Source organism: Zonotrichia leucophrys, chromosome 3 (assembly GCF_028769735.1).
Source record: "Zonotrichia leucophrys gambelii isolate GWCS_2022_RI chromosome 3, RI_Zleu_2.0, whole genome shotgun sequence".
NCBI lineage: Eukaryota > Metazoa > Chordata > Aves > Passeriformes > Passerellidae > Zonotrichia > Zonotrichia leucophrys.
The window spans coordinates 48,668,440-48,684,821 of NC_088172.1; the positions used below are offsets into that span (position 1 = coordinate 48,668,440).

General features: G+C 40.5%; 1 protein-coding gene across 5 annotated transcripts in view; it reads left to right on the forward strand.

Annotated features, from left to right (window-relative positions):
* Positions 1–531: 531 nt before the first annotated feature.
* The window catches only part of EYA4 (EYA transcriptional coactivator and phosphatase 4), a 139,781-nt gene continuing 123,930 nt past the window's right edge, over positions 532–16,382 (forward strand). For all 5 annotated transcript variants that reach the window (XM_064706920.1, XM_064706919.1, XM_064706921.1 and 2 more), the window contains exon 1: positions 532–578. The gene's annotated coding sequence lies outside the window, so the exon portion shown is untranslated. The remainder of the gene's footprint in view (positions 579–16,382) is intronic.

The window sequence follows — 16,382 nt, forward strand, 5'->3', positions numbered from 1 at the left end:
CCCCCCCCCCCCGCCCCGAATTTCCCCTCCCGTTTTGCTCCGAGTTGCTCTTTATTTGTGTGCGGAGAAAGGGTGGGGGGGACGACTTGCAGGGGGGATGTTCTGTTTTGGCCAGAGGAACAGTGCAAAAGGGGAGCCTTGGCTCGGAGAAGGTACGAGAATAAATAAATAAGGAGCGGCCCTAAAATAAAGGTAGCGGCATATCCTGGCAGCGAGAAGGTGAGTGTCTCTGACTTCCCCGTCCCTGCATCTCCCTCCCACCCCTTCTGCTCGGAGGTGGAGGAAATGGGTTCCCTGTCGCATGTGCATGTGTCCGTGGAGGGGGTGTGTGCGTCTCCTTGTATTTAGCGTTTATTCAGCTCTGTTTTCATGTCGGTTCGATGACAGCAGCAGCAACAACAACAAAGTTGCTGTAAAACAAATGTGATGGGAGGGAGCAGCGGAGCCGTCCATCGCGGGTTAGAGACGAGCTTTTACCCCGGCCCCACGCGAGTTTAACTGCAAAAAAACCAAACTGGTTTTCCGTGCGGACGGGGCGACTTTTTCCACGCCCGGCCGGACTTACTGCCTCAGTCCAGGTGATGTTCCCTGCTGTTTAGCCCTCACCGCTCTTCGTCCGGGAGGCTGCTGGGGTAAGCCCCAAGCGAGGAGCAAGCCGCGACGGCTGCCGTCGCATTGTTCCCCGCTTGCGCCTCCCGCCCACTCCCGGTGCGGCGGAAGCGGGGGGCCGGGGCTGCGCCCCGAGAGGCCGGGGGCTGCCGGCCCGCCTGGGCTGGGCACCGGGCTCTGCCACCCCCGGGCTGGGCACCGGGCTCTGCCGGCCGCCAGCTCGCCCTGCCGACAGCCTGCCCTTGCGAGGGCCGGCCGGGGGGGCTAGCGGCGGCTTGGCCGGAGGCTGTGAGGAAACAACATCTCTGGTGGCGGCGTACCCTCCGGACAGAGCGGCATGAAAACACGTAGGGATGGCAGTCCCTTCCCGAAACCCGCGCTCCTCCAGCGAGAGTCCCGGCAGCGCGGGGGGCAAGGCAGCCCGGCCGGGACGCCGACGGGAGCACGGGCGGCAGTGGCAGAGGAGCCGTCCGGTTCCGCTCGGCTCCGCCGCCCGCCCTCCGCCCCGCGCTGCCCCGGCCGCGCTCGGGGGTCTCCGCTCCCCCCTGCCCCGGGGCGGAGCGCTGCGGGCGTGCCGCGCTCGGGGTGCCGGCGGACGGGACAGGCGGCTTCCCTCTGCCTCCGGGCCGGCAGCCGTCGCGGGGGCTCCGGCGGCCACTTTTTCGAGTGTCCGAAGGGAGCGGGGACAGGGCTGCCCGTTGTTTTTGTTCCTCTCCGTTTCCTCTCCCTGGGGGATGTCTCTTGCCCTTCCCCTCCCCCGCCCCGGCTTGTTTTTCTTGGGGTTTAAAGACAAAACGTTGCGTTTTCGGGTCGTCCCACCGCGCCCCCGCCCCCGCCGCGGTCTCCGCTCCGCCGGCGGACGGGGCACGGGGAAGCCCTGGCGCGGGGGTCCCGCCGCCTTTTCCCCCGGCAATGCGGGGACTTGTGTTTTGGTTAGAAAGCGTTTCCACGTGGGTAAGCCTTGTGTGTTCATGTGTGTGTGTGTGTGTGTGCGGGTGTGTGCGCGTACTTGATCCGCGAGGAGGTAACAGGATTCTCCGTGTTCAAAACCAGCGGGCTCTTAGCCATTAATCTCCTTCTCCTGCTGTCACTACAGACACTTCCAAAGTCAGATACCCGCGGAGAGCCGCCGGCCGCGTTTCACACGGCGACTCTCGCCGAGCCGCGGGGGCTCCGCGCCGTGCCCGGCCGGACACAGCGCTGCCCGGGGAGCAGCCCCGCGGCGCCTTCCGCCGGCAAGGGAGAGCGGGATCCCACGGCATCGCCGCTGCCAATCGGTAGTTGGCATCTAAAGTTTCATTTACATTTATGAAAGTGGCGCTCCGAGCCAAGCAGGCGCGGTGCCGCCGGCTCCGTAGCCGCGGGCAGGGCTGGCAGCCGAGCGCACGGAGGGACGCGCTCGCTTCGCCCGTGGCGGTGGGAAATAGCTGGTGGTCATCAAAACCCTGGGACGCACGCTGAACCAGACAAGGGAGCGACCTGGCCGGTTCCAGTTTAAGTATGAAGTCATGCTAGAACAGTAAGGAACGAGTATTTGCAGTTTTCTGAGTTTTGTTTTACGCGTTTCATTTGCGGAGACTAGAAAGCGTATCTAAGGTAAACTAATCAGCAGTTTAGATTTAGAGGGAGTTATGCGAAGAAAGTATCTTTTCTGTTTGGCAGATAGATTTTCTGGTCTGACCTCGGAGTTTGATGTTAGAAGCATGTACTTTGCAATAAAGCTCAGGCCGTATCTTTGTTTCATTTCCCTAACACTCAAAAGAAGTTTCGTAAAATTGCTGCGGGTTTGATTCTTCCCCTAGCATTTCTGAAAATGCTGCCGAATAACAAATGCTTGCATACTTGCAATATACATCATACTGTGAGTAAAGTGGAACTACAGACTGACATTTCTCTCTCTTCCTAGTGATTCTTTCTCTGTTTGACATCTAACATTAGCTGGGCTATGTCTGAAACAGGTCTTTTTGCCTTTTTTTTTTTTTTTTAAGTGCGGTATTTATGTTACCAAATGTTCTTCTACCAGATTTAATAGAAATGAAATTGGAGTATGTTGACGAAACTTTTATGTATCTTTGTTCAGATAATTTGTATGCAGTAATTAATTGTTACATGTATGTGGTGGTACTGATAATAAATTTAGTTGAAGGTTACTCTTGCTGGATTTGTATTTATTAATGGCCTCACAACACTTTGCAGTATAAATTTATTCTGTGTGGATAATGCCAATGGAAGAAATAAACCCTAAACAAGCAGTGTATTGAGTAGGGCACTGGGGGGTTCTTAGTTGCAGTTCCCAGTTAAAATATTTCAAACAAGGCAACTGTAGAAATACAGCTATAGATAGTATCATGTGGCATATTTTTAGCATCTGATGCAAGTGTTAAAGTTTAACTCTTTAAACTTTATGCAACTCTTTAAACTTTATGCAAATCCTAGAATTAATGTTAAACATGGGCATTTGGTGAGGGAAAGGTACCTGTCTGTTTCCTTGATGAACTGGTGGTATTGGATGATGTTTTGTGCAATCCTCCAGTGTTAAAATTTAAAAAGCACTTTACTCTCTTAAATACACAACTTACCACAGAAAGAAAAAAGAAATTCCTGGAATTTCTGTTGAACGCTCTAGGACACAACTATTCAATTTTTTCTGTGTTATCTTTTTCCTTCTTGAAAGTAGGAATTTTATGAACTCAGGGTAAAGCAGGTCTCCCTTTTTATAAGGAGCGTTTATTCAGCATACTTCTATATTGCAGCTGCTGATCATATTTCATAGAGCTGTTAAAGCACTTAAAACCTAAAATTAGGTACTGTCTGGTAGTAAATATTTCAAATCACTCCTTGAAGAAACGGGCTTAAAAAGGAGACATTTTGAAATATATCGTCGAGAAAAAGTAATCTTGCATTGCTTTTACTCATTGCAATACCAATGTAAATCACTGATTTCAACACAGTGTACTTTTTCGTTAGGTTTTCTTAATCTCCTGGATTTTTATTGTGATTTTATGCTGGCTTTACTTGATATCATAACCAGCTACTTTGCTCAAGCTATGTTTATGATGGCAACGCTTGAATTAACAGGTGTCGAATTAACTTCTAACATACCTGTGCTTCCAGTGAGTATTCTTGTGATACTAAGAACTGAAATGTAAGTTTCCTCGCTTCCTGGTGTGCATGTTTCTGGCTGTTAGTTGCAGAGGGTGCACACTTGCTTTTTTCCAAATTTTGGATTAGTTAATTTACAGATTATTTACAGTATTTTCCAGTTGGGGGGTGGGGATAGGTTTGTTTTTTAGTTGAGCATAGGAATACTTGCTCACTAGCTTTCATTTTTGGTACTGTCAGTGTTTGCAGGAAAAATGCAAGCACAGGGACATCAGACTGACAGACATATGTCAAGTTGATCAAGTATTTTTAAAGCTTTTTGGAAGTTCACCACTAAACCAAGTCTGGTAGCAGCAACACTCAGATGTCTTTGCTTTTTTCTTTGTACATGAGAATCCGGTAGTATTTCTGCTATCTGATATATCTGTAATCTTCCTGACATTTGTGTTTAAAAATCCCAGCACTTATGGCATGCAACTGGAAGAAAAGTGTTGATATTCAGTCATTGATTGAGAGGTTTATAAGTACACCTAATAAGTGCTATTTTTCTTTATTGGATTTAAATATTGTGTAAATGTGTGTCCAACTTAACCTTTTTCTGTCATTGAAAAGCGCTAATTGATCTTGCTGACCCTGACATAATAGTATAGTTTGATATTCGAAACCTTTCAGCTTTGGCATGGCCTTTTTATCACCCCTGAGATTTCAGGGCATGATTCTACTGAAGGTATAAACTGCTTCTCTTTGTAAAATTAAATAAAAATGGTTATTAAAAATAAATTATCATCTTTTAAAGTCAGTAGATGTTGTACCTATCAAAGCCTCAGGCTTTACAATATGTATTAAAAACTTTCTGAGGTACTTGTATGTATTAGGTGACATTTTAGACGTTGCTGTGCAGAAATCAGATTTTTATGAAATAATTTTTGGCCAATTCCACATTTCTGTGTTGCAGTGTTATTAAATCTGTCATTAAATCACAAGTGGTTAAAGGAACTTGGACGCATTTTGCAATGCAAAAGCTCAGATAAGAAGAGCGCTCATATGTCAAATAAATAATAAAATCTATTTGAAAAGGCAGTAAAACTCACATTTTTAGTCTACATTGTAGTTTGCAATGCTGCCAGAAGGATTGCTTTTGGGATGCCTGTAATATAGGACCTTAAAGGCAAAAGCTATTTTAAAGAATTTTCTTCTTTTTATCTCCAAGCCCAAAAAATGTGTTGAATAACTGGCTGCCTTTTAGTTTTAACATTAAACAGTGAAAATTACTTTGATGATTGATTATCCTATATTGAAATGTATCACTGGGCAGTCTCAGTCACAGGATTGTATAGGCTAGTCATTAGGCTTTTGAGCAAAATGTCAAATGCTAATGGCTGTCTGAGGAATACTAAAGTTTAAGCATTTTATTTTCAATTTGTTAAAATTTAACTTATTTCTCCAAGGGAAGATTATGACTGGTGATTATCTTCAGAGCTTCTCACTCCATAAGCCAGTCAGGCTTTTTTGGTTTTAGGCTGTTAGGCTTGGGTAGTAGACACTAAAGTTTGAGTTAGGCTGCAGTTACCATGGATTTGAAAATAATTAGTTTGGAGGATTTCTATGCATAAATTAATTTAGAGATCTATGTCTTTTTCCTAGAACTAACTAAATAAATACTATTACAGTGACTTTTCACTGAGCAGCTGTCTGTAGAACTGCAGCAGAGGGCAGTTCTGTTGGATGTAATTTAAATGCTGTCTCTAAAAAACTCAGTCTGCCTGGGCTGACTGAATACTCTCTTTGCGCTAGGGTTGTGCCAGGCTATACAAAATTTGAGTAATTTGGAGCAGAAAATTACAGAAAAGACCTCCCAAGGCAGCCTGAAAAATATTCACACAAAGACTGATTTTTTTTGCATAGATGTTAACTTATTAGTTACGTGATTTAGTTAATATGCACTAGATTTTTTGGCAGCATTAAAATGAAATACTATTGTGATGTGACCCAGTGTAAGCTCACGTTCTCAGCAGTGAAAAATTACTGCTGCCTTTTTTTTTTAATTGGGTAGATCAGCAAGTAACTAGTCTACTCTTGACATATATATAATTAAACCACAAAAACCTACATTAAAATACCATGGAAGGTCTGATTTAGACCATAAAAGTAAAAGCAACACAGAGCTGAGTTTGCAATTTTTCAAATAATTCTCCTCTATGACTGTGTGTATATAACTATTGAAATCAATGCTGGTGCAAGAGGTAATTGGAAACTTAACTTGATGTTTTGTGCCAGATCCTTAGCTGTTGCAAATTGGAGTAGGAATGCTGAAATTACTGGAGTGGTCTCACATTATGCCAGATGAGTATCTAGTCCTCTATTCTTAGTTCAGTCTGCTCAGTATACATTATATGTGTGAGATTACATGCACAGAGAAGTGATCCTGAAATACTTAGGAAAATAAAAAAGAGAGTTAAGTGCAAATGTCCAAATTGTATTTTTTTTCTTTCTTTCAAGGCATTTTCATACTCCTATGTAAGAACTTTTTTTTTTGTTTCATTTTATACATGACCACAGCCTTTTACAGTAACTGTACTTTTGAAAATGATGCGGTTAGAAATATTGCTAATTGTCTGTATTTTTTAAAAATTCTATTAAGGCAATATTGTTGCTCAAAGAAATGAGTAATTACGTTGTGCTCGTTCAGGGACATTTAATGAAATCCAAGCCTATTCAATGAAAGGCATGAAGTCCATATTAAATCCCATCTGGATGTTTCTTTTTATTCACTGTAGTGTATTCCCAGAACATCACAGAAAATGAAGTTTACCTTACTCCCAAGAGAGAGCAGCTAAACCAGCTTCTGTACACTTCAGTTTGTGCATCCTGACATCATGTTGCATATGAGGTCTTTCTTCCAGCTCTCCTGAGTGTCCCAGCATAGATGTGGTCTCACAAAACCAGGCGCAGCTCAGGGAGGTTATGCGCATTTCCTCGCCAAGCTCTAGCAATGCAACTCAGACTCAACCTAGCATTTCTGTTCTGGTCCTCCTAGCACAGAGAACTGGTAAGTTGGGAACTAATAGGGCTGAATGATGTAGAAGTTTTTGCAAATGCAGTGATTATATTCTGGGATAGGGTCTTGAAAATAACGTTTGTTACCCCAAGGCAAGATTTAAACTATGGTAGGTTTTCCAAATAGGAGGATGAAAGTAATTTTCCACTCAGCCAAACCATTTTTATGCTTATTCTAATCAGGCATGGTAGATGGATGTAATATAATGATCAAATTAATTTTTTTTCAGTTAATTGCAGCTTCAGAGAAGCAATTTTTGTGTTCAATGTATAATCTGAATCCTGTGCTCCCTGTGCAGCAGTATGTCTGGGAGTTACCTGCAATATGAGGTGTTTCAGCTGAAATGGCTAGATGATGTGTTACCTAGTCATTTCTGATATCTAGTTAGCTATGTTTCAGCTTGTTTTCCAATTTTCTGACTAAATGATAGTCTGATTTCTCCAAGGGCTAGACGAGCAGTCAAATTTTTGGCATGAAACAAATGAAATAGAAGAGTTTGCTCCCTGGTAGTTGTGAAACTGCCCAGCTTTTTGAAGGAAGTCCAGGATTGGAGCAACAGCTTGCGAGATGCTGTCAAGTCAGGACTAAGTCTGAAATAGTTTGATTGTGAGGTCTGTAGGAACTGATCCAGCATTTTGCTCTGTTTTTGCATCATTATACAGCAGTATTTGTTCATATAAGCATCAATAGCAGTAACCTCATCTGAAGTCCTACCTCCATCTGCGGAAGTTTCCTGCGGCAGAGGACAGAAAAGCGTGAAGCCATGGTTTCACATTTGGTGGCAGCACTTCTAAAGCAGCCCCCCAGCCCGCCTCTGCTGGCCACTCGTTTAAGTTGGATCCACTCTTGCTGTGGTTCACAAACAGCTGTGCTGGCAGCGAGGCAAAGGTCGGAATGAGTGGCAGCACCCGAGCTGCTGAGCCTGGCAGCGGTGCTGCAGAAATAGCTGCAGAACCACAGTCTCCGTTACCTAATCTGCCACTCCTATTAACTGAAGTGCAGGGTCAAGTCTGTGGGATAGGTGGAATTTTTCAGAATGAAAACATTGTCTACAAAAATCATCCCTTGATCTTTAATCAAAAGGTTGTGTTGATACAGGGATTTTTGACTAAAATCGAAGTAGCTGCAAATAATTGGCAGATACACGTGCATGTTAAAACAATAGGGAAAGTACTGGGGCCTTTGGAGGGGACAGCTGTGATTTTCTTGAAGGAAGTTCAGACGTGATACCAGACGACAGAACTTTTCCAGATCTTTGCAGTGCGTCCAAAAGCTGGGCTTGCAGGGAACAGGCGGAGCATAACCCCTCTAGAAGTGGGACGTCACTGCCAAGGGCTGCAGCGCTCGTGACAGGCTGCATTCTTTTATCACTATTCCTGGGGAAAGAAGTGCAATAATTTCTTAGAAGTGGCCATTACATAGCTGTCACTGTAGACAAGTGCTTAATTTATGGCAACTATTTTTTATTAGTCTGCACTGTCACAAAGTATTAACTTACAGGCTATCATGTTCCAAATGCCTTTTTTTATGTTTTTCCCATATAACACTGAAATATGCTTACTGTACCGCATCATGGGTTTATGAACACTCAGGCAAGCCAAACCAGTGATATTATTTTTGATGTGAGTACAAGTTTGATTTCCAAAGATAAGTGTAGTGATGTAAGAAAGTTCTGTAAGTCTGTCTTGAGTTGACATGACTTTTTGATTAATAAAGTTGAGGGATACAAAATCAACTTGGCACAAATGAAATGGATTAAACAGCAAACTAAAGCATAGATTTCATGAATAGTTACTTGTTAATGAGTCTTTAAAAAGCGTGTTATTACAAAGGGTTTTTCAGGGGGCAATCATCAAATCAAAACCTATTTATTATTTTACCAGTGACACCAAGATTAGTAAGCTCTACAAGAAGTAATACCCTTGATTAGAACAATTGCTGACATAATAAAAGATATTTTTCTTCTTACAAACTTCCTTATACTTCTGTTGTTAGACTGTAATGCCTAAAGTACTGCTACTACAAAGACTGAGGGATGGGTAAATAGTGACGAGAGCAGATTGATGAGAATAGCTGGCTCATTGAGCAAACTGAAAGCAAGCAAACAGTATGCACTTCACTACATGCCAGCAGTTTATTTAAAAAAAAAAGCAACAAATAAGAAATGGAAGCCATAGAAAATGATAGTGATAGTATTGCAGCCAAAAAAAGGAGCAGAAATTTAAACTAAGTACTCAGCACAGTAAGAGGGGTTACATCAGCTGTATAGGGAGTATGGGTGCATCTACTAATGCAAAGCTATATGCTTTCTTAGCTTTAGAAAGCTTTAAAAAATTGGAGGTTTCAGATTTAAGAACAGAGGAGTAATTAAACATTGGAAGATGTTTCTTCCAGGCAATTAACAAATTTTAGTTGATCAAAGGAGAATGTAACATAGTTTGATCACAGCTAATAAATATGTAAATGAGGAAATGTGGTAAAGGATGCATTGTCAAAGTAGTTGTTTTCATTAAAATCTAAGAATACCTGTTTTTTATAACTACTTTGTGTGGCATACTTACTGCTGGCTCATAGTAAAAGAGATTTGCCTGTAGGATTGCAAGCTGTTCCATGGATGTCACAACATTACAGTTGCCTGTGGGGACTGCTGATGGGCCAGGAGCCGAAATGAGTGGAGGCAGCTCATGTGAGGATCAGCAGTATAAAAATGTAGATTACACAGGACATCTGGTATGGGGTTTTGCATTTTCTTTGTGCTGGACAAAGGTGGTACTCAGCAAATTTTATACTTTCAGTCATTTTGTTCTGATGGTTTCATTTTGACTTGATGGCTGGGGTGCAGCAGTGTTAGTTTTGGTGAGTAATAATTTTTCTGTTCTGTCAGAAAGCACCCGAGCTGCATGCTGGCACCAGAAAGAGTTCTGTATTCTGGGACAGTTCTGCATTCACACTTTTTGTTTTCCACTGTTCATGGAATGAAGAAATAGCAGTTTCTAAAATGCTATATTTAGGAGTTTTTGTCAACCTTACTTAAAAAAAACATTTCATTTCTTCTGCCAAACTGGTACCAAACTACCCAGCTTTCTTTTCAGTGAGTTTACTTTGTATTTCTTTCTGACATTTCAAAATGTTCCATTCAAGAATTTCATGTGAGACACTTGGCAGTAACAGGGATAGCAGCTGCTGAGCAATGACTCTCACACCTAAAAAGGATGGGCATGCTGTAAACTTCCTTCTTCATCAGGATGTTTCTAGTGTGCCTAGCAAGTAATTTGAACTTCTACAGTGACTCTGATTGCATCCTCATGCTGCTGAATACACTCTTCGAAGTGTGGCATGATTTCTAAAGAAAGTAGGATGAATAGGTATGATGCTGTCACAGCTTTCTTGATACCATGTGGCTGGATTCTTAGCAATAAGTTTTTCAGCCTTGTAAAATGGTGGTTTGGTTTTACCTTGTGGATATGCTCATTTCTATGTTCTCCTAAATTCTAAAATGTTTCTGTTTTAGAAATAACCTTTATTGTTATTTTACGCTTATTTTGTGTCACAAGGTTTTTGAGGGTTTTTTTATGTGTAAAAGGTAAATTAGACATGTTTTAGGGAGACAAAATAAGAAATAATTAATATTTTCAAGTTGACAGTGTGTCTTTAAATATTCTAGCTAACCAATGTTTTCAATGGCTTGTTTATAAATAATTGAAATGTTTTCTTTGGTTTGTTCACAGCTATTTTCTACAAAAAAAAACCAGAAGAAAATTGTCTCAGAAGTTAAGCAAAATACTCTGTCTAGTAAAAACCAAAATCCTTTTCCCGAAAAAAAATCTAGCTGTTTAAAACATTAAAATGGCCCACTAATAGGCCATTTAAAATTTAAAAGGGTATGCTTCTATCTGTGGCATCTTTGCATTACTTGTTTGGGTTTTGTTTCTTTTCCCTGGGAACCACCTTTCTTTTCTCTTTATTTTGAGGGAAACACTGTGGGATTCTAGATTAGATTTGTTTACAAATTGAGACCAGAAACTGTATCAGCATTTGTTTTATTCATTTCTCTCTGGAAAATTCTGTAATTGATTAATTTGGAATGAGGTAGATGAAGTCTGTGTAGCTGCATGTCTTATCTAAGCAAGGGTGAAGAGGTCTCACAGCTGGGAAGCCCCCAAGAATCAGTGGATTTGTAGCTCTCATCTCAATTTTAGTAATTTCAGTGTGTTGTATGTTGCAAGGATAAGGGAAGTATTGTTGGGGTTAAAATTCTGTATTCTGAAATTCTCAAAGTTATTCATTACACAGGTATGGGATGGGAGGGGTAGGAAGAGTAGGGGAATCAGTTTTAGTCATATTTGGGTACCTGTAAATTTGGAACCCAGAGCTGCGAAAGACAAATGCTGCACCAACATGTTCTTTTACAAAACTAAAGTAAATGAGATCCAGTGCTTGCAGTTGTTTGCCATTTGCCAGGAAGTCTTTTTGTTTCCCCCTTTTGTATTTGTTGTTGTATGATGGTAGAACCAGCAGGCAGATCTGTCACAGACCCTTTCTCTTTCTTACCTGGTTCATGTACCTAACTGATGCGGGGACGCCATCGTCTGTGTTGCTCTGCTTTTTTGCTTTGGTGCCAGCTTTTGGTACTAGATGATTTTTTGGTGCTATGACTTGCTTCTACTTTGGAAGTACCTGATGTAGAGTGGTAATACCATCTTAATTTTTTAAATAAAATGCCCACAAATGCTACACATGCAATGCCACTCTTCAGCAAAATCAGTTCAAGGAAACAAATTACATTAAACTGACAATTATACAAATATTCATTGAAAACCATGCAGAGTTTGCAAGACTGTGTCTAACAGATATATAGTGTCTTGCATGAAAGTCAAAAATTTGGTTTGAATTTTGAGGAGTTTTCAGTGTGTTGCAGTTTGGTGGCATGAATTGTGTCTGCTTTGATTACTGAATTTAATCTCTGGCATCAATTCACGTGCTCAGAAAGGAAGATGGAAATAACAAGCTATGTCACACTTACAATTTATTTTTTTTCAGGAGAGGGAGAAGGTAAAAGGAAACTAGACAAGCTCAGAATTGTAAATGTGTGGTGGATGTTGAAGATCCCATGCCTGTTCTTAACATGCATCCTAACCCAGGATCTGAAAATAAATGTTGTGTTAGCAGGAACAAACACTATTTCATCTCCAGCAGGGATTGTAGCAAGACTCTAAATCTAGTAATGTCTGACATCACACCTTGAGGCTTATTAATTTCAGAAACACACTTTCTATATACATTAGAATATATACCATGTACCCAGCTTAAACATATGCATGTTCTAGTGCACATCCATGCTCGATATGTGCTGGGATGAGGACACTGATGGATCCTAGAGGGTGTCCTGTGCAGCCCTCTCTAAGTAATCCATACACTGTCACCCAGGTATTTACTGTGAAAATGAGGGCTATTTGTAGAGAAAGCAGCTGGGTGGGTCCGTTTGCTTTTCAGCTCATCCTGGAAATTCCTCCTGTATTCCTTCCCTGTTCACAACACTGTGTGTGGCAAAAATAGGGTATTCATCTGTGTTACATTGCATTAATTGTTCTGTGAAATCACAGCATAATTAAAATTATCCCAAATAAGGAGAAATCTACCTTCTCTGTTTAAGCAATGCATCTTCAAAGGCAAATCAATGTAGGCAGGTGCTCAGCAGAACACAAAACCCAGGGAAGACTATTCCATTCCATCAGGGCTTGCTGGAAGTGCCTGGAGCTAAAATTGGTGGTACATGATGTTATAGCTTGCTGTGCTCTCCACTGCATGCCAAGGGCTCCGGGTGAGGAAGGTGCTCCATTTTTTGGAAGTCACTAACACAGAAGTGGGAACTGGATGTGCTACAAATGCTTCCAGAACACTCTAAAACTTCTCTGAGTGTAAAATTCTCATTCTCAGAAAGCTAAAAGTGGACTGAAATCAAACTGATCCAAAGACAGCCATATTTAACCCTCTACAGAGGAGGCCCAAGGAAGGGAAAAAAAGTATTAGAAGAAGAGGAAGGAAAAGACAATATTCTCATTAATTCTCTAGACTAAGGAGCAAGATTTGTTTCTGCAATAAAAGAGGTGTTTTTCAGGAGGATCATATTGCTATCAAATAGTAGACATCAGCTAAGGAAAGGGCCTCAGCTAAGCCTAAAGACACATGCAAAATTCCTGAGCCGTTTCTGCTTTCATCAAGAATCCTTCTGGAATAAGAAAAGTAAAATTTGAGAATTAAAATAATTTTTAAATTCTGAATATATTTCTGTTCACCTGTCTGTTTTCCTCAGGGAAGAATACGTGTCCCTGAAAAGGTCATACTGTCAGGATGACTTTGTTTGGCTGACAAAGTTGAAGTTCTAATAAATCAGCATTTGGTTTCCTTTTAATTTGGGAAATTAAAAGGATATATTATCTTTTTCAAGACACTTTATCAAGTACATTTTATCTTTTTCACATTTATATTTTATCTTTTTTACATGACACTTTCTGTGATAGGCATACAGACGACCAGAAGGATGTTTTCTTTGGTAGGAAATTACTGACTATTAGGTAGTGCCTGTTTGTTACTGCCCATTCCCTTTCCCTTGTTCCTTCAAAGAAACAGGTTCCATGGGAAGCAATTAGCATGAAATAATCTAATTTAATGAGATTGCAGTGCATATGCACTAGATTCTTGCACTGATTCTAAAGCAATTTTCTCATTACCTGCCTTGCCTAATCTTTCACACTGTCTTGAATGTGCTTTATTCTACTCAGATGTTCCGTAGGAGTGGTGCAAACCCAAAGCAAGACTTGCCTGAGAGACTGTGAGTTTGGGTTCTGGAGCTCGTCCTCACTTACTGGTTCACATCCTGCATTGATTCAGTGGCAGCTATCAACACTAAGTACTATCACAGATTGCTGAAGTTGAGCACTAGAAAATAAGAAATTGCTCCATTTGTAACCACTGCTCTCTTAACATTTTGACTCCCAACCTGTGGCCGTGACAGAAATGAGTTCTTTTTTGTAGCTGAATGCATTGTGTAAACCACAGCAGCATCCTTCTGCTAGGCTCATTACCAACACGTTTTAAAATGTGTAAAACAGTACAGTATATTTGCCTGGGAACATGAAATTTCTGAACTATATTGCCAGAGCATCAAATGATACAGCCTTGGAAGAACTAGGGAGCATCACGTGATATAATCTCAGTAGAAGTAGGTATTCTTTAGATAAAACAGAATAAAAAGAATGTGAAAATGTGCCCAAGACTATTATAATGTGAAAAAATGTGGTAGAAATTGAGGACAACGCTCCCCCTGCCCCTGAATTTCATTTCAGAAGACTAATTCTCTGAGATACTCTTGGGAAACTTCAGGTGTTTTAAGGCTGGTTTTTACCTGTGGGTCCCCAAGCTTCACATTCTATCTTGAGCCTGTGGAAGGTGCAGCCCAGGATCATAGCAGACGTCCCATAGAAAACGAAATTGCATTACATTTTCAGTCATTTATAAAGCAGTGTGCAGCAGATCCTCAAGCAGTTTATTTTCTTTAACTTATGTGTGTATCTCTGGAAGGAAACACATGTTTCTCCTCATGGTCAAGTCCTGGAAGTTGCAGTTTAAATTTGATGAAGTGTTTTATTCCCCCAGATAAAAACAAATAAATAAAAAATTAGATTTAAATGCATTTGTTGATGAGGAAAGTCAGGAATCCTCCTAATTAAGACATTTCTTAGAAAGGTAAATTTTTTATCTGGGAGCATAAAACACTTCATCAGTTTTAAAGCCACATCTGCAAGGAGTGGGTAAAGAGGAGAAACAGGCATTTTTCTTCATTCTGGCTTGTATGTGAGTTTAAGACTTTTAACAACAGTTTTAAAAATATTTAAATCCAGTTAGAAACACTTGCAATATAGTGGGGATAAAAGTGCCCTCCCTCCCTCTGTTTTTAATCTGGTTCTCTTGATGGAATAAACTACAAGGTTGAATTGGTAACTGGATTATTGCCTCATAAAACAGCACGAGGTTACTATTATCCTTTAATTTTATATCTTTATTAGAGAGTAATGTTGGTCTTATTTAAATCACTGACTTCTCTAATGGTTTTTCTCCCCTTTTACAAATTTATAAAACTAAACCCTAAAGGATTTGGTCTAAGTGCAATTGGCATAACTACCATTATAAAAATCTTTCTGTTAGCAGTTGGTTATAATCAGCTGCTTTAACTGGGCTCAGAATGAAGCAGAATTTAGCTGTTGATAGGTAGAATAATACTGATAAAATATTATTTCTGAATTTTATTTCAAAAAGCTCCATTTCCAGTAAGGACTTCTGAATTTTGAGGCAGTGTAAAGATGAATAGCAGTGCCCTGGAAACGTATAATTTAGCACGTTTGTGCAAATGATGTATGAAACATATTTTGTATTTCTACAAAGACTTAAAGAAGTTTGTCTTTGTCTTGAAATTCAGTAAAGTAACTTTAAAATTCATGAAAGTTAGTCTTTTTTATAAGGCGACTAATACACGTGGCTTATTTAATGATGCATTCCAGTGAATACACACACCTGAACTTTGGAACACAGCACATACTGTGGGTGAATCATTGGCAGTTCTTAGTAGTAAAACCCCTATTGGATTTGTGTCATCATGGTGTATTTAAAATTTTGATACCCTGGGTTCATTTTTGGAAAAATGTGACATCCATTGGTTGATCTCAGAGTGCTTTGATTAAGCATCCATTAATAGGGAAAGAAACATGGGTCTCTCTGTTCTGGTGTAGCTCTGTGGCTGAGTTATAGTTGGGTTTTATACAGAAAGTGAAGAATCTGCCACCTTCAGTGCCTGACTGACAGAATTAGAGCATTTGCTGTTTGAATGCAAGCCAGGTACTGACTTTTCAATCAGCATACTTAGAAACTGGTCAAATAATTTGCTGCAAATTTTGTATTTTGACCTTTTTTTTCTGAGAGCAATCTTACCAGTGCAATAACATGAACACACTAAAACCTTTTAATTAAATCAAAGCAGATTTTAAGTTATTAATGGAATATTTTAGTATCAGTCAGAATCATCACTGTGTTTGCAGTTGCCTCCTTTGATTGGGACTGCTGCAGGCAATGCCATGTAGAGCTTCTTTCTCTTAAAATATCCATTGTTCATGGCAGGCTCCTTTCTGAAAATTGCCTATAGTGAGTGTTTTAAAGAAGCCCTTCAATTCCTCTTTTAGCTTCATTGAACAAAGACTGGAGAAGATATTTATAAATACAGGAGGGTGGGCTCCACATTGACCAAAAAGTAATGGGAAGTGATTATGGTTTTGCTGAAGGCATTGTGAGGGAGGACATTGATGTCTTGGATCCCTCTGAAATTGAGAGAATACTAAAACCATTTTGAAAAGCATGAATTATTTTCAACTGATGATATGGTATGATATGGTGAAATACATGCAACATGATTTTCTTGAAATTTGTCTTTTCCTTATATAACATCATGGCAAAAATTAGTGAAATGCGAATGAAAATAATTTTGTAACCTAGGCAAGAGGGAAGAAAGAGGGTGTCATTTGGTGTCAGGAAAAGTCGAGGTGAAACTTGAAAGCAAGGTAGA